The sequence below is a fragment of the Sciurus carolinensis genome, chromosome 6, assembly GCF_902686445.1.
Source record: "Sciurus carolinensis chromosome 6, mSciCar1.2, whole genome shotgun sequence".
Taxonomy (NCBI): domain Eukaryota; kingdom Metazoa; phylum Chordata; class Mammalia; order Rodentia; family Sciuridae; genus Sciurus; species Sciurus carolinensis.
Window position 1 is genome coordinate 17,238,924 of NC_062218.1, and position 19,062 is coordinate 17,257,985.

The 19,062-nt window shown below is 33.5% G+C and overlaps 1 protein-coding gene across 4 annotated transcripts in view; it reads right to left on the minus strand.

The window, feature by feature from the left end:
• Cdh18 (cadherin 18) overlaps nt 1–19,062 on the minus strand; it is a 959,213-nt gene that overhangs the window by 432,401 nt on the left and 507,750 nt on the right. The window lies entirely within an intron of this gene.

Sequence of the window (19,062 nt, forward strand, 5' to 3'; positions counted from 1 at the left end):
CTGCTGTAATTCTGTTTCTCATAGCCAAGGCAGATAAAGAGTTGTGCAACAAGAGCATGTTAATAAAGATGACACTGATCCTATAAGCAACCTTTTGATGAATGTTCTATTAAAATGATTGCTGCAATCCACACTTCTTTAAATTGTTCCCAGATTACTTTGAGTAAATTTATCAAATACATATTTGAATGTAACTGTATCATTTAGAAATTATATCATCATATTACTGGTCCCGTGATGGAGTTATCATTGTAAATGAGTTCAATCTTTTGATTCATGGTGACTTGTAGAAATTGTTTGTCTTTGTTTTTTTATTATTAGAACTTTATGTGTATACATATCAGTTGGGTTTATCCTGACATTGTTTGTCTTTTTTAAGATTTCAGAAATAATCTATGGAAAAAGTTGATATACATTAACTAGGATTCTTTTCTCTATGTGTATAAAAATTAGGTATTTATTATTTTTGTGTGTGTGTGAATATTATGCTGGAGTCAGGCATGGTGACTCTAGTCAATATTTCCAGTGACTAGGGATGCTGAACCAGGAATATTGTAAATTTGAGATCAACCCAGGCAACTGAACATGATCTCAAATAAAAAAAAAAAATGAGGTTTTAGGCATATCTTAATGGTACAGCATAACTAGGTTCAATATTTATTAGCAGAAAAAAGAAAAGAAAAGAAAGTGAAAAAAGTGAGAAAAAAATTATACTGGACTTTTTCTCATTTTCTGAATTTCTAAATTTCTTTTTCCTGCCAGTTAAGATTTTAAAATCATACTTAACATGTTCTTTTAAAATCACGGGTGGGAAAACTTAAACTAACTTAACCTACTAGAGGTCTTAGCTTCCAAGCATAGTTTTATTCTAAGAACATAGAAGAGACCTTAGGTTTAGAGCTGCCTGGTTTTGTATTCCTGGGTCCCCACTTAATGGCTCTGGGACGTGGAGAATATTGCTTCCTGTCTCTGAGGCACAACTCTATCTGTATAAATGCAGCGAAGATCTCTATTTACTTTACCTCTCATGGGTCAACAAGAGCTAATGGAGGCAGATGCACTTTAATACCCATCATGTTAAGACAAGGACTTACCAGTGCAAGCTTTTTGAAGGAAGAGTCTATTTTATTATTTATTGTCACATTTCCTCAGAACCTAGAACAGTGTTGTACAAGATAATACTTTTAAAGTGTGTGCCTAACTAGATTGTATCATATGATGTGGTAAACATTCCATTTTTATTATTTAGTTCTTTGAAGTCACTCAGTAAATTTGAGCTGAGCTTATGAAGAGAAAGTTCTAATAAAACCGTAAGGGGCGAGTAACAATAAATCCCTGGGTATTTAAAAGCACCTAGTGTGAGGTGGGAGAAGGAGTTACATAAAACTACCTTTGAGTTGCATAACTCATAATTCTAAAGGAATGTGGACAACATTAGAATTCTCTAAGATGATGTGTGTCTTAATATTCTAAGATCATCTTTCAGGTGAAGTGAATTGTATGTACAGATGAAAACTTGTACATGTATCATGGGCAGACATATACTCTATCAAATTGTGCCAACATCGACCATGATCTCTGACTTTAATTGAGCAGTTAAGGAGATGAGTTAACTTCTAATATGACAATAATTTGACTGTTGCAAGTTAATATGCTATTGGCCAATATAAGTATGAATTAATCTTTCCAAAATGGTTTAGCATTTGCTGATTAGATTTTAATGTACTTTTTCATCAGAGTTGATTTTTTTCCTATATAAGATATACGGCTTTAAAATAGTTATACAAAATTTTTTGGGAAAATATGAGGCCACATACAATATGCCACCGTGATTTCTACAGAAGCAAATAAATATAATCCATCATGACCTGTGCTAAGGTTATATGTTAACATATCAAGAGTCATTGACACATTTTAGCACAGAGACCACACTTGCTAAGTGAAATGTTAGCAGATGCACTAAATATGCCAACAAAAATGAATTGCAAAAAATTCTGCCTGAGAGGGAATAAACAAATACATATAAATAAATGACATGAGTGGATTTAACACTGTTTTATAACTACTTCATCAAAACTAGAGCATTCTTTGAAAAGGAATAAAATGATCTCAAAAGCACCAAGTAAAGTAAGTCAGAGTTAAGTAAGGGAGGATATTGTGATATTGCAAGAAATAATACATTTAGTCTTTATTCATGGCTCCTGACACAGAGCTTGTAAAACCCTTAGAATTTCCTGAATGATGGAGGTGATAGGACTGTCCTTTGTTGTTCATAACACACCCTGTTAGACCACACCAGAATTGTGTGCTTAGGACCCTCCGCACTTGCCCTGAGCACCTCTCCATCTGGTTGTTCACTTGCATCCTTTATAATGCCCTTTACAAAATCTTTTATAAAATAACAAGGCAAATATCAGCATAGAGTTCTCTGAGTTCTGTGACTGCTGAGCTAAGTACTGAACTTGAGGAAGGCTATAACTCCTGATTTGGAGAGAGAAGCGGGTAACCTCGAGATTCACTCCTTCTGACAGGTGTCTGAAGTGGAGATGAGTTTTGGAAAGAGGTCAAGCCTGTGAGGTCTACACCCATTTTAAATAGTTAACAATCAAAATTGAATTCAAATGTAGAATATCAAGTTGCTGTTTGCAAATAATTGCAGAGATGTTTAGTTCTGAATACGGACACATTTGATGTTAAAAATATTGTGACTAGAAACAGTTCATGAAAGTAGTGTAAAAGGTTTTTGTGTTTATTGTGGTAAAACAGTAATCCTATTTAATAGTTATGTTTGTCAAATGATTTGAGGGAAGAAAGGACACTCATTTGTGTTTTGAAAATGTGACTGAAATTCTGGTTCATTGTGAATGAACAAATAGTGACATGATCATAAGGAGGAGATGATTAGCCAGGTGCTGTGGCACACTCCTGTAATCCCAGCAACTCAGGAGGCTGAGGCAGGAGGATCACAAGTTTGAGGCCATACTGGGAAATTTAGTGAGAGCCTATATAACTTAGTGAGATGATACCTCAAAAATTAAGTGAATAAATAATAAATAAACTGGAGATGGAGCTCAGTGATAGAGCACCTCTAGGTACAATCTCTAGTACCTGGTACCAAACAAACAAAACAAAAATGAAAGCAAAAGAGAAAAGGAGATGATTGCAGCATGCACTTACCATGGGTTTTCTGAGTTATGTTTTTATTTTCAAAAGTGGAAACACACACCAAGTATGAAAGAAGAAATAGATCTATAAAAACCAACAAAATTAAAGGTCGCTGTCTTTGTTATTTCTCGTTCTATTTTGATTGATTGAGAATAGTGATTCCTGTACTGTAAAGCAAGAATACGGCCGACATATCTGGCAAAGTGCATATTAGCATATTGCTTTGTGATTCTGGTTTTACTTCTTTAAAGAAACCTTTTCAAGTAACTGCAGACACAACATTCGATAATATTGTTTTTGCAGTACCACAGTATTTTTAGTATTACAACATTATTTTTGAAACTTTCTACCCAAACATTGCTATCTTTGAAACTGGAAAGTTGTAATTCATCATATCTTATGGGAAGATTCTTTTTCATCTTTGATTGTTATTACCTAATTGAGAGTTTAAGAATTTGCAAGCAGACTAGTCATTTAACTTCATCTATTTTGAACAAACGATGACAGAAAGAAATGACAATCCATTGTGTATAGCATAGTGAGTAAAAAGGACTTGTTTGCATACCAAAAGGCACCAGTTTGTATCCCAATTATAAATTTAGTATCATTGCCGTCACTACTACCACCCCCTCTGAAATCACCAACTTATATTCGTACAAATTTATGCTCATTAAGTGACACAGATGTGAAGACATTTAACCTTTGCTTTGAAGTCATGGACTAGAAAAGAGAGTAAACATGCACTTATACGTAGGTGGGCATGTGCATGTGCTCATAGTTCCAGATAAAAATTTTATTTCAAAGAAACAAATAAATCATTTCATAAATGTTGTGACAACTTGTTTCTTATCTAGGGAAAAAATAGAGCATTACTTCAAACATGATACAAAAATAAATTCTGTTGACACCCAAATTTAGCACACACACAAATAAATGAATTTGGAAGAACCAATATTATTTTACTTGAAGTCAAAGTGAACATTGTAATTATGAACTAGAAGTGAAAAATTAAAAGGTCAATAAAACCAATATGTAAATTTTAAAATAACCACATTTAAAAAAGAAACAAAGTAAAATCAAAATAGAAGACAAGAGAGAAATATTTAGAACATATCTAGGGCAAAAACTTTAAATATTTTAAAACAAACGGAATTCTTGTAAAAATAAGGAAGAATTAGAAACTCAATTTAAAAATGCCAAGGATATAAAGGTTTCATAAAAAAATACAAACTTTTATGTACAGATATATAACCTCACTCAATTCAAATTAAAAATTAACACTGCAAGTTACTTTTCATTTGATAAATTGGCAAAAATAATTTTACAACCATGTGTTGGTAATAAGCATGAGGGGAGAAATTCTCATAAAAGTTCCTCAATTTTTTTTTAGCTTTAAAAATATTTTTGGTACCAGGAATTGAACCCATGGCTTTGACTTGCCATCCTCCTACCTCATTGACCCCAGCCCGGGGAACTACAGGCGTGCACCACCAAGTCCACCAAAATTCCTCATTTTTAATCTCTAATACAGTAACCATCAAGAGGTAAATCACATAATCACAGGCTGTTAGAATTATCAATGATTTTTAAGAGTTTCAAAAACTCCCCAACCCAAAATATCTTAGGATCTCTGGACTAGTGTAAAGGTGTGGCCATTTAATATTAGTTTTGGAGAAAGATGATACCAAACTCAGGTTTTTCTGGGAACGTGAGCTTGGAAATGGTTGGAAAATGGAGAACATTACTGAATTATTTGCATGGATGAACTATTTTTCTCTCATTGAATTGTCAGAACCAATCTCAGTTTATAATAGGGAGAGTGCACTTTTCCATTCGGAGCAATTAATCTCATGCTTTTAATACAAAATAAACTGTCACTGGAAATAATTTCACAGAAGAGTGTAAACAACTCTGCATGTTTCACATACATCCTGCTCTAGCTAGGTCAACGGAAACAGTCTTCATATTTTTCTTCATCAGGTTGTGATATGGTTAAATGAGCTTGAAATTGCTACAAAATGGAGCTTTAAAAATGATCGAAATGTTCACAAATGCTAAATATAGAAGCATGAAACTTTTTTCTGTGAAAGAATTTTGTGGATATTACAGGAGATCAAGCCTGTCAAATGCTATCGTGCAGCTTAATATTGTATCTTTGATCCTGTCAGATCTATGTTTTTGACATGAAAATCAACCCAAGCCCCCTCCCTCTGTCTGTTGTTAAAAGATCCTTGTCAGCTTGTGACAGAAAGATGTAAAAGCACTGTACACTTTGGTGAATTTATTTTTAATCTTTCTTCTCTACCTGGGAATTGTTCTTTCATCCCTGGAAATTTGTTTAAACTCTGTCTTTAATTTTACTAGTGTTTGAGCCATTTATTTCACCATTATTCTCCTGAAGAATACATGAATAATTATTAAAGAAACTCACAGTGGAACAGAAAAGTCATGTCTTCTTTTTGGTACTGTGCCCAAGATTTCCCTGCATTCTTGGTCGAGGAAGAGAAGTGCAGAAAAACTCACTCACTCTCAAACTAGCTACGTGTTGAGATATTTTATATCACTGTAAAGTATTCTTACCAAAATTTTTTTAAAAATTTATTTTTCATGTCAGTTTGTGAATTATCTGACACTTCTCCAAATGTAATCTCTGTATCCCCTATCTGAATCTGATCACTCTGTGATGTCTGGGAGCAACAAGGTGCAGGAGACTTGTAAGACTAGGACAGAGCAGATTATGTAACTTCTATTCTGTTCTCTGATTCCTGAGCCACCGTGTCAATCCTGGGGTTACCATGACGTAAGGAAGTCTGAGTCACAGGCAGAGATGGGGAATGGACACTCCTGTGGGCAAGTACACCTAAACCCAGTTTTCAACCTGTCCCAGTCCCAGTCCAGGCGTGCAAGTGAGGAAACCTCTAGATCATTTCAGCAGCCAAACAATTATATAAGAGTGAGCCCTTCGTATCTTCTCTTAAAAGTCTCCAGAAAACAGGCAACAGAGACAAGCTATCCCTCTGTTCCCTATTTCCTGATCCATAGTGAACTTGACCATTCAAAGAGTGTTGCTTTATACCAATAAGCATGGAGTGGTTTGTTACACAGCAATAGGTACCCAGGAGAAATCATTTCCCTTAAATATATTTGTCACTTATGCATTGGTTGAATTTTCTTTCCCTTTTTTAGTGCACCTCCAATTTCACACATGTAGCAAAAAAAAAAAAAAAATGAAGAAATGTGTGACTCTAGACTGTGGAATTTCATAAAAATATAAGAACACATCCTTATGGAGTAGTTAAGTAAAAACCAGAAAGTCTTTCTTCCCTCTGTTTCTTATCACCATATCTCCAACTCAAGCAAAAGAACTGAGCTGGATAATGTATAAATCAACAATGCAGTTATTTATAAAGCCTGAAATATCATGCTCAAAGTCCTTAAAAATCTGCAACCATACTTAAAGTATTTCCTGTTATAGTGCAATGTACTTTTCTCAAAAGAATAGCTTGCAAAAGATTCATATTGAGGCTGCAGAAATTCTGACAACTGCCTAAAGCTATTGTTCACCTTTTGTGGAAAAAGGTTGCAGATCAAGTGCCAAACCATCCCCCAGTGAGATGCAGTTCTTGTGAGAGTGGTATTCTGTGCTGAACAGGCAAGAAGAGTGTGTCTCATTGTAAAACTGTGACACAATTACTTTCTTGGGGCATTGCCATGGTTGGTTTACATTTTATTCTGTGGAGTATAACAGGCATACAATGAGCAAAGCTATGAATGCCAGCATTTCCAACCATGAGTTTGTAACACTTATTAACAGTAAATATATATGTATATATTTAGAAGATGGGTGTTTTGAGAAGCCTGCTCCTTTGACACAGAACTCTTTCTCCCAAATCAGCAACTTTCTTTTCTCCTCCCCTGCTCAGTTTCCATATCTCTCCTTTTTAAAATATTTTTATATGGTCTATTTTTAGTTCCTCTTCCTTCCCCTATTCTTAGGATTCTAGGCACTTGCATTTTGACAGGACATTAGGGATCATTTTATGCAAGGTTAAACTTAGGCTAACGGTAGCAGGCAGATGAACAAGGTAAATGATGATAGAGAGCGGGGTGGATAGGAAGGTGCACAGAGTGGAGGGGCATAGAAACATGCATATTTAACTGTTCAAGTGGGACACCACCCAGACACTCCCAAATACTCCCTCTATGACCAAGCGGCTTTTAAAATCTATTCTGCTTGCTGAAGCTTCAAGTTTAGAAGTTCAATAAATCTTTCCTTTTAATTTCATTTGTAATGTATTTTAAATTCTTTTAAAACTAAACTAAAGATAAAATGCCAACGAAATTATGTGTTATATGGAGCTTTAACACATGGAAAGTCACTCATTTCACTATGAGGTTCAGTTAGCTCACTTTTGTACAGATCTCGAAATTCACTGACTCCTACAATTCCTATGCAATTGAAGAATATTCTGAGTTTTCTAAGGAGTTCTATAAACACAGACTTCATGCAGTTACTTATCTTTGGTTATCAAGATGTTTTTTGAATTTTGTAGAAAGAAAGTAAATAAAGCAAAAGGAGATTGAGATTAATATAGAGCTAACATTTTTTTTTTATAAATCCCAGTACTCATTTCTGTATCAATCAAAACCACTTCATCTTTTTAATTTATTTTATACAAATTATAGGTAGCAAAACTGACTTTCAATGTGATTTAATTGCTTGTGGTGAATGTAGAGAGAATATATTTTCTATGCAGAGTGTCTAAAAATTATCTGGTAAGGCACAAAGTTTTCTTCTACTGCTAAAATGTAAGTCAGTTTTCCAATTTCTAATTTTGTTTATTTTACTTTCTTTTGTAGATGCTGTGACTAGAGACTTCAGATTTTCACTCCTAGAAATCAAATTTATTATTATAAAACATATAAAGAAATTTTAACTTCAGTATAGAACACATTTATAAAAGCCATATATGAAAGAAGGAGCCCGTAGCTAAGCCATGTTCTGAGTAACCTAAATACTTTGCCATCATAAAACAGGAGCCAGGCAAACATGAAATGGGTTGTTGTCGGATGGTTTCAATCAATCAGCAGACTCCTGGTCTTGGCAGAGCTTAGAATTTTTTACTGAGTTAGGTTTGGTGTCATGACTTCTTTTGATTATGTAATGATAACAAGAGCTAATGTTATGGAGTGCTGACCATGTGGTCAATAGCTGTGAAGGATTCCAGATATTTATCCTGCTTATAAGTGAAGCTAACCTCTTCATAAGGCTTTACACAGATGATGGCAAAAGATTTGAGATTCCTCTCAGAGGCAAAGGACAGAGCAGGCAGCAGGAGCTGCTGAAGTACTTGAGTGATGATGTAATCATTCATTTCTTTGTAGCGTACTTTGTAAGGTAACCTGAAGCTACACACCTGATAGATGAGTCAGTAACTGTAGTCAAAGACTACAGTGGTGGTGCTGACAGCTGACCTCTGGCAGGGTCAGCAGCTTCAGGTGCTGAGTTCTTCACCCTCATGTTACACGGATTTCTTTTTTTTTTTTTTTTAATTTATTTGTTCTAATTAGTTGTACATGACTGTAGAATGCATTATACATTCCAATAGAAAATATTTAAGTAGAGTATAATCTCTCATTTTACTAATTATATATATTTCAGTATCCTTAAATGCATAAATGTAGTGTCAATGCATTAGAAATAATAATAAAAAAAACTTCCTTTAACTTTAAAGCTACATTACTCTGAATAAAGTATAAAAACTAACATAATAAAAATTGTGTTAGGATATATATATTATTGTACCAAAGCCACAATTCGAAGACAGCCAACTCAAGTCAACTTTTCAAATATAGGAGTCTAAGTTTTGTAAGAAAATATATCATATTAAAAAGTTTCATTACTTAGGGAAAAAATCTGAGTCTAATATTAGTAAACATGTTGAGAGACAGGGTGTCAATTTGTCCCTAGAATATGAATGACCTATATGGTATATACATTTAACTATTAAACTTGTAAATAAGTTGAAAACTCTCCTGACTCTGGCCCACAAGATGGTATCTTTTAAAATCCTGCTTAAGTGTGATTATAAATCTTTTAAACAGAAACTGTGGCCACTAAACCTATAAGATATTCTGTCTATTAAATCTATTGTATTTTATTGCGTTTATTTAAAGTATGTCTATTTATTTACACCACTTGCTCTTTGGTCATGTGGAGCTCTTAAAAACAGCATGCTGGACCTTGTACTGCATGATCCATTCCCAGGACAAGCTGGACATTAACCAAACACCACGAGAAGGACAAAGGACTCCCTTGACTACGTGCAAAGAATTCCCCAGCTTTTCATGTCTGCAGACTAAAGATGCTTACACTGAATTAAATTGCACCCAAATATTTAAAATAAATATTACTAAAACAGAATTCTACTAAGTATGCTGCTTATCAATGTGTCATTTGTTTTTACAGTACCAAAAACTATTGATATAAATGAATTAGTGTTTGCAAACATTTAGATCACGGCTTGGAGCACAGACAGACTTATATGAAAGCCATATAAGTCTTTGTTAAACAAAATAAAAGATGGCAATCCTACATATAGGAAAAGCCACTTACTTTTGTATTTGATTTAGAAATTGCCAAACATTCAGATTTTCTTGGAAAAAAAATGAACTATTGTCCTAAACTTCTGTCAAAATTCAGGATGCAGTGTGCTGGATGTATAATCTTCTATGTGAGGTTTAAGATTTGTTTAAATGTTTAAATTTGTTAAAGGAAGAAATGAAGAATGGACATATAAGCAAATGAGATCAGAACACTGAGAAGAGATGCAGGAAAGGACTTGGGCAGGTAAGAGCACTGCAGAGAATCATTAGCTTTAACTAAACCTTGAACCTAAGGATGTACTAATAAATTGACTTTTGAGTGTCAAGCGCAACTAAGCTCTTTGCATATGTTTCCTTGCTAATTGTCCTTCACAGCTCTGTAAATGGGGACTCTGAACTCATACACAACCAAAGCAAGTTAGACATAAGCAATTCCCATATTTCAATAGAAAGGGCTAAGGCATGTTTATTTTATTGTTTTTTTTTTTTTTCAGTTTTCAGGAAAGCATACAGGTGTTCTTCTCCCTTCCCTATATAATAAAATTGAATGTGTGAAATTACTTAGGAGTTCCTTCAATAATGTTGAAAAGGTTTTATAACTTTCTATAATCAATGGGAATCTGAGACTTCTAATATACACATCTATTTATGTTTCCCATGAGCAATGGAAAAGAAAACTGAATTTGGACTATTTTAATGACAATTCATTATTGTAAATCATCATTTTTACCCTCCTCAGTATTAGAAAAATAAAAATAGAGGCCTTCAATCAAATTACTTAAGTAATTTAGGTTCACATTAATGTTGGACATAGCCAAGGATGGAACCCACAAAGCTCTAAGCTCTACACATAGGATAAATGCTACTAAAAACAAAAAAGATGGCAGTCACCAAGAATGAGTTTGGCTCCTTAATATCAGCTGAAATGTCTTTTTTTGTGCAAATGCTGAAAAGCAATTCAAAAGTAGAACTAACAACAAATTTTGGCAGGAAGGATGAATACATAGTTGGTACCAGCAGGAGTAGGCCGGGGGCTTTGTGGATACTGTTGGAGCATTTTCATGCATTTATTATTTGCCTTCTCAGTCAATTTTTAATCTTGGTGAATATATATGATGTCTCCATAAGTATATTTAGATTCCTGTGCTGAAGTGTATCTAATCTTCAAACTATCCTAGAGGTGGTCTATATACAGGTTACCTACTAAAAAGGTAAATGATCTAATGAATAGTTGATTGTTCACAATAGTTCTAACGTTTTCTTCTCCTGAAACCTGGAAATTGGGAAACATTTACAAATTTAATATATGACTTACGATGACTTTTGACTCAAGAAATGCCCTAACATCAGAACCTTGAATCTTGGTATGGTAACATGACTTCCTGAATCGTACAGCCTAGACTCTTTACCTCTCTTTAGAACTGGATTCTGGTAAATGGCATTAATCCAACTTATTCTCATGTGACTATTCATATTATACCATAAATATTCATCGCAGGATTTTAATATTTCCAATGATTTACTGAAAATGAAAACACAATATCTTTCAGCAGGACTAATGCTGGTCAGGCTCCTCATTATACTGAGAAACAATGGTTGACATAGAAACTAAGGTGGAATCAATGGATTTAGATGAAAGACACTGACAGAATAGAAGACCAGAATGGCGCCTAGCACTCCTCTAAGAAAATTTTAGTGTAAACCAGGCAGTATTCAAAAGTCTTTGAATGATTAGGTCATTAAGTCTCCAAAGAACTTTAAAAGTATTATGTCCTATAATTATCATCCACAGAATTTGAATTCAGAAAATAGGACACAGAAATGTTAAATGGCTTATGAAAGGTCATAAGTATACACCCCGATAATTAGTAATGTTGAAATTTGAAATTGGAGAACACTGTGCCAAATATATTAAAAAAACAATCACTAGAAAAAATTCCTTTGGAATTTGAAAGCTAAACCTAAATCAAGAATGAGAGGGAGGTGGTATGAAAAATGGTGGAATGAGACAGACATCATTACCCTATGTACATGTATGATTACACAAATGCTATGAATCTATATTGTGTACAACCATAGAAATGAAATGATGTACCCCATTTGTGTACAATGAATCAAAATGCAGTCTGTAAAAAAATTAAAAAAGAATGAAGGAATACACATGTATACACATTGAAGAAGCAGAGCCAGAACATAGGAGTGAAGGGAAAATGGGAAAGAAAATATCATTTGAAGATAGAGCACTTGCTATTCAAAAAAAAAAAAATTGTTCCATCCTCTGGGAAGTTTGATAAACAATAGAGAAGACCCTTCTACATTTTCCTCAGGAGCGTTCTGCTTTCTACAAAGATACCAAGCAAGGAGGAAGTATTGATCAGGTGGTTACTATCAAGAGGCCCCATAGAGCTCTCAGGGATACATGTATGTGAGAAGAGAAATAAAAGCCTAAGTTGTAAGTGCAAAGAGTTCAGAGCAGTTCAATAACTTGAGGCCTAGTGTGCTGCCAAGGGAGCAGGCTCTCCGAAAGTCAGTAGCAAACCCTAGAGCTGAGCGTATAACAAGGCCCTTGCTTGTGTTACACGAGATCCAAAACACATTTAAAGAAGGTAAGGGGTGTCATTGTTTACAAACTTACATGATGCAAAAATAACACAAATAATTAGAAAATCCATATCCTTAAGATGTCTATGTTGTTAAATAAAAAATATCCACTTTCAAAATACGTAAGAAAGAATGCTAGGTCTTTAGTCCTTACACATCCACAAAGGGAAATGTGACCAAGGCTTAGTCAAGTACTGCATCTGGGTACTTGTAATTTTCCAGGTACTCCAACCTCTAAAATCCTCAAGTGGAAAAAGGCAGTTAGTCAAATAATACCAATGAACTCCCCAGGGTTGCAGAATGTAAATAAATTATATCACGATTATGTAATGGTTAAAACTATTTAATAGAGGTACTTTGGATTAGACAGAGCGGAGTGAAAGGAGGGGAGGGGGGCTCGAGGAGGGAAGGACAGAGGAATGAATTGGACATTATTATCCTATGCACATATATGATTACATGACCGGTGCACTTCTATATCAGGAAAACCAGAAGAATGAGGAGTTGTACTACATTTATGTATGATACGTCAAAATACCTTCTGCTGTCATGTATAACTAATTAGAACAAATAAAAAGAATGAAAAAAAATTGAGAATGTCATCCTTCCTACATTTGATTAATGAGATTATTCTTTTTGGTTCAAATACAACATTCTTCAAATGATAACTATGTCTTACTGATTGAATCTCAGTTGTGATTTCATCTGTCAAAATAATATCAATTTAGTAAAAAGTCTAACATATCTACAGCTAACTTTTTCCACTATTTTACAGTTCTTAAATGGGAAATATCATTTGTGAATCCAATCTTATTTTCTCCTGAAATTATCATGCTATATTACCATATTGAAATAATATTTGTTCCATAAATGTGGTTTAAATTGAGGCTGAAATATTAGAGTGCTACCTCTTAGCACCTAATGGCATTGTTTTTTAAATTTTAATGCAGGTAATGGTTCCTAAATTTTTTCAAATATGTCATTTTAAGTAGAAGATCTAAAATCTGTTCAGAGTGTCTAACTCCAAGTTAATTGCAGAAGTTGACCTTCTAATGTTTGTTTTTGGGGAATACACTTGAGAATTGATAAAACTTTTATGCCTAGAACTAGGAAAAATGACACATCACCAGTTTGATGGGGGTTGTTAAACACAAAAGTAAAACACGAGAATTTATGCCACAAATCACTTTATTCCTTTTTCCACATCTGTTATACTTTTCTATACTGTATATTAACTCCTGTGGCAATTTCTTGTTTGTATACTTCTTCATCTGCTTTCTGACTGTTCCATCTCCCTGTCTTTATCTTATTTTAGTTCCCTCCTTTTCCTCATTTTACTCTCTATCCTCTGCTTTTTATCTTTAAGACAAGATCATCCCTCCAAAATCTGCCTCTTCTTTATTCATTATTTCACTGCATTGGGACTTGAATTTATGGATTATAAATTTATGGACTTAAGGATTATGGAATATCATTTTCCAAACAGATATGAATGTATTATAATTTCCTTATTTGTGTTTCTGGTGCTCTGAGAGCCAGTGAGCTGGTCCTGGAAGCTGAGAAAGCTCTGAGCACATGAACCCAGAGGCTGGGAGTACAAGATTGTTAATCAGAATCAAACTGACACAGAAACGGCCATTTCACGGTGGAATGAATCTGACCTAACAATCCTATGTACATAAGTGAATATATAACACTGAAGCTCAACTTCATGTCTATCCACAAGGCACAAATTTAAGAAAGAAAAAAAAATACTTTAAATAAATAACAGAAAGGCCAGTAGAGTAGAGGGAAGGGAACAAGAGAAGGAGGATAGGGAAGTGAAGTACTGGGAACTGAATTAGAACAAATTATAATCCATACATGTATGATTATGTGAAAATGAATCCAAATAGTATACGTAACTAAAAGGAGTTAATGAAAAAAGAAATAAAAGACCATTTCCTAACCATATAGATTTATAAATAATAAAAGTTCACATATTCTACAATTCCTTCATATATCTATATAGACGTCCCTCCCGACACCCTCCGCTTCTCAATTTCTTGATTTTCCCTTCTTCAATTATGTTGATCCATGCCTATCTCAATCCTTCTCTCCAGTGGTACAGTCATCCGCTAGGCTTTGTCTTAACAATAATTGCAACTTCCCCTACCCCCAACTTTCAATTTGCTAGCATTACTCCTTCCTGACCACATCCAATCTATTCAATTCATTTACACCATTATCTCAATTTCAACAAATCTTTACCCATCCATGAACATATAGTCTAATGACCTTACTATGCTTCCATGGTACCACAAGTCTGTCAGGTCCTCACTTTCCTCACTACCCCATGTACAGTTAACAAAAGTACTCCTTTTTACACACTGAGAACCCTAGGTCAATTCTCTCCTCTTCTTTTCACAATTAAATGATTTATGAGACTGAATCATAATGCTGGTAGAATGCTGTGCATTGTATATTTCATGCAACTTAAAATGACAAGGATTTTTGCTTGTTGCTCATTAAATTTATTGTCATTATGCTGAAATGGGCTTTTACTTTTGCAAGGATGGTCCTGTTACATTCAATATCCTGCTCTACTAACTGGCAATTTCACACTTTCTCCAACTTCCAATAATTCTTCCCCTTCTCACATTCAACTGATGATCAAAATCGTCATTCAACCAAGATAAGAAGAAACAAACAGAAGGGAAATATTACAAACTACATCACCACATTTGCCTACCTACTTAAATCTACTCCAGAATTATCTCCCTTCTCTCTCTTTTACAAATATCAGTACATATGTTTGTACTCTAATAAAATTCCATGTAATCTACTTGTGTATTAGATTCCATTTCACATAAAATCTCAAAAAAAATCATCATATCAAGTATTTCCCATTGATCATTCATCATTGTTTTTTCTCTATTTTTTTGAAAGTTTCTGCAAGTATGCAAATATACTCAATATGAACCTCAGTTCCACCTCCAGTTATTGTTCCAAGATTTCCTTTAAATATTCCAATGTTCTTCAGATTAATAGCCTAAACATCCCTCTTTCAAGGATGATTATAACCTCACTGGGGTTCCATTCTACTTTTGTTAAATGTTTCTATTATAATTATGCATAGCCTTCACTTTCTGAAAGGTAAGTTAAAGCCATCCACAGGCATATGATTCCCTGAAGAAGTCTTGCTAATAGTGAAGCCTGAGTAAGCTAGAGAAAATGTTTAAACACTTTGTAAAAGCCTATTTCTTATTTTCACTTTATAATAAATAAAAAAGATTTTTTACAGGTGCAGAGAAGATGTACTAGAGAGACTTTGGTTGGGGAAAATGTGACTTTGTTGTGTGGATACAGGGGGGTCTTAGATGACAACATCAATATTGGTCTGTATCACACAGATTATTACTTATATTTGTAGGCATCATCTTTTTGCAAGTGCTTAGAGCATGATTTTCATTATGTTAATCTATATTTAACTTTGCAAAGAATAATAAGGATAAAGTTAAAAAGCTCTTGATCCATCAAAGAGGGTTAGCATGGTTCTTTCCTATTATATTTTACCATATGCTTTATATTGTTCAGTTCAAATAAGCTCAGATAAAGAAAGAGGAATGGGAAGAAAAAAATCCATGATATCACAGCTTCATTTATCATATTTCCACATGCATAAAAAGCTTTAGGAAATAGTTTACTCTTTTTCTTGACTTATGATTATGTTCCTATCTTCAATCATCACTGATAGTTTGGAAATGGAAAAATAAATTAGGTTGTTATTCCAGGGGCAGTTTTTTCACTTATTGCTTTCTCTTTGTGTTGCATCTCCAGAAAGAATTGTCCTTCCGAAAACTTCAAAATCTCTAACAAGTCACTAGCAATGTGTCTGTTTATGACCAACTTATTACATTTCAAGGGCAAATTTACATTAAATTTTACATTTACTTTCCATCTGGAAAGATGAGTATTAATAGGTTCTTACTGGAGTGTTTTTAATATTCTTCTCTGTATTTTCTATAACATTAACAATTAGGATAAGCTAAAAGTGGGACATATACACAATAAGTATTATTCATCCACAAAGAACAAAATCATATCATTGGAAGGGAAAATGTATGGAACTGTAGATTATCATGAAAGCAAAATAAACCAAACTCAGAAAAACAGGTATCACTTGTTTTCTCTTATATATGGAATATAGGTGGGTTAGACATGAAAGTAGGAGGGAGATTAAATTAAGAGGAAGAAGATCAAGGTGTGTGGGAGGAGGAAACAGTAAGGGAGAGTAGTAGATGGGAATGGTCAAAATATTTATATGAATTCATGCACAGGACACAATGAGGCCCCCTTCTGTGTATATTTGATATGCACTAATAGAAAGGTAGCCAAACTTTTAAAATCTAAATAAAGAGGTTAGGCAATCAGAATTATTTGAGAGCATTTTTTCAATAAGGAAAAAATGAGTCAATTCATCTCTCATTCAAAAACACTGAACTAGATTTTAAAGACAAAGTATCTTCTCTCTTTCTACCCACCCTCTCTCTCTTTCTCAATCTTGGTCTCAATTCCTCAGTGTCTGTTTCTTAATTGATGCTTTTTTCCTTCTGATGGGTTTCATTTGATCATTTATTCATACCTCTTAACACTGTTGCTCTAATTGGTATGATTGGAAAGACTGTTGTTTTTCAGTTTCTGGAGATCACATATAAGAAATTCTACATAATCATAGTGCTGGAAACTCCCATTTCAACAAGCCCTAAGTACTTAGTGTGATGCACACACCATGCCTACATCAGGAGACCTCCAATTCTAATAATTTTGTTCTTCTGAGAAATCCTGAAAGTTGTTTTTGCTAAGGTCAGGTGGTCGATACAAATGTAGATTTTAAAGTCATTTGTTTTCTTGTTTTAGAAATTTTTCCCTTAAGATAAAAAAATAAAATACAGTAGACCTTTTTTGTTTTAGTTCTGTTTATCAGTAAGAAAAACTGTCCAAGTGAAAGTTAAAGGACACTTCTTTTATTTTTAAAACAATAAATTATAGATGAGATTTGTTTCTCTGGCAGAAGATTTGGACAAAATATTGAAGAAATCAGTGGTAATGAGCATGCAGAAAGTCCTTCGACCTGAATTACCCTGAATGATATGTTTTTAAACATTGTATATCTTATGTTTAAATGTTTGGAAGCAACATAGCAACTATTATAAAGAAAGTTCTCTACAGCCCTGCAAAAAGTTCTAATAGTTACACTAATGCTTTAGCTATAGTTCACAATAAAAACATGCCACAATTTTGATCCATGAATATCATGTCTTCTTTTTAAAAGGAAAAAATAAAATCTTGAGGGTTTTCAATACTATAAACTTTGCATTTTTGAGAAAATTGTTGTAATCTTAATATATACTTAGGATTCTTAAATAAAATTGCACTAAATATATACTTAATCACTATCCTGTTGAAATATCAAGAAATATATATTCAATTCATATACTGGAATATGAATATAAAACTTTTTATATCTTAAAAGATTTAGAAATAAAGTATAGAAACCCTCAAAAGTGTCAGGTAAATTAGACCCTTATTGAATATAGGTGTAATAATTAAATATAGATATATGCTTACTGTAATATTTGCTTCAAAAATATTTTCAGAGTATCATTGCACTTGTTAATAAGGTACATATGTAAAAGTAATTGTGTATACCAAAATATTACAATAAATGTTTTATTCTTTAAAAATAAAATTTTAAAAATTTTACTCTTATATAAAGTGCTATAGAAGTTTAGAAAATTATTATCATTCTATCAAGTTTTTAATTACCATAATGAGCTGAAAGGCAAAACTTTGAAAACTGAAGCAGAAAACTTCAGAAGAGGACTAACTCTGGATACTTATCACTCATTCATTTTGCTAGGCAGCCTTTTAATCTGTTAATTATCTTCCTTGAGTGTCTGGCATGTAATATTAATTGGCCTTCTCAACACAAAATGGGTAGTATGGAGGTGTTCCTAGAGTAGGAGTAGTGACCATATGACATACTAAAGGCCTGACTGTGTGAGGCACAGTGGCTGAACAGGTGTAAACTGAGTACCAACATTGGGAATAGAGATCTTTACTAATCCATTATTCCACTGCAGTACACATGGCAAACAAACACGTAACATTGTTTTAAAATTATTTTTGGTTGCAAGCATGTTTGATAAAGAATCAGAAAAACATAATCACACATACTGAACACTGAGAGCAAACCCAGAAAAATGTAACATATAATTTCAAAGAAAGTAAAAACAAACAATACCTATCATTACAATAGTCAGTGCACATTTCCTTCTCATTCTAGTCTATTCTATCTTGTTTGTTTGCTGTTGTTCTTGTTGCTGTTGTTCTTATTTAAGAGGAACTGGGAGAAATCAGAATTTCTTTTGGAAATATTGTGACCTTGAAAAACAAAAAAAAAGCTTCAGGAGGTATTTAATATTTAAACAATGCATGTATAGACACTCCTTTTGTGAGTTAGTTTAAAAATAACTCAATTTAGGAAGCATATAACATGAAACAATGGAATTATAAAAATGTGATGATTTTTCACCTTTGTGAGAAACTTGGGAAAAATTCAAAGTCAAGGAGAAAGGGAAGTAGAAACTGGGGGGATTAGTGACCCAGTTATGCTGAGTTATGGAACATTTACTCTGTGGTCATAGC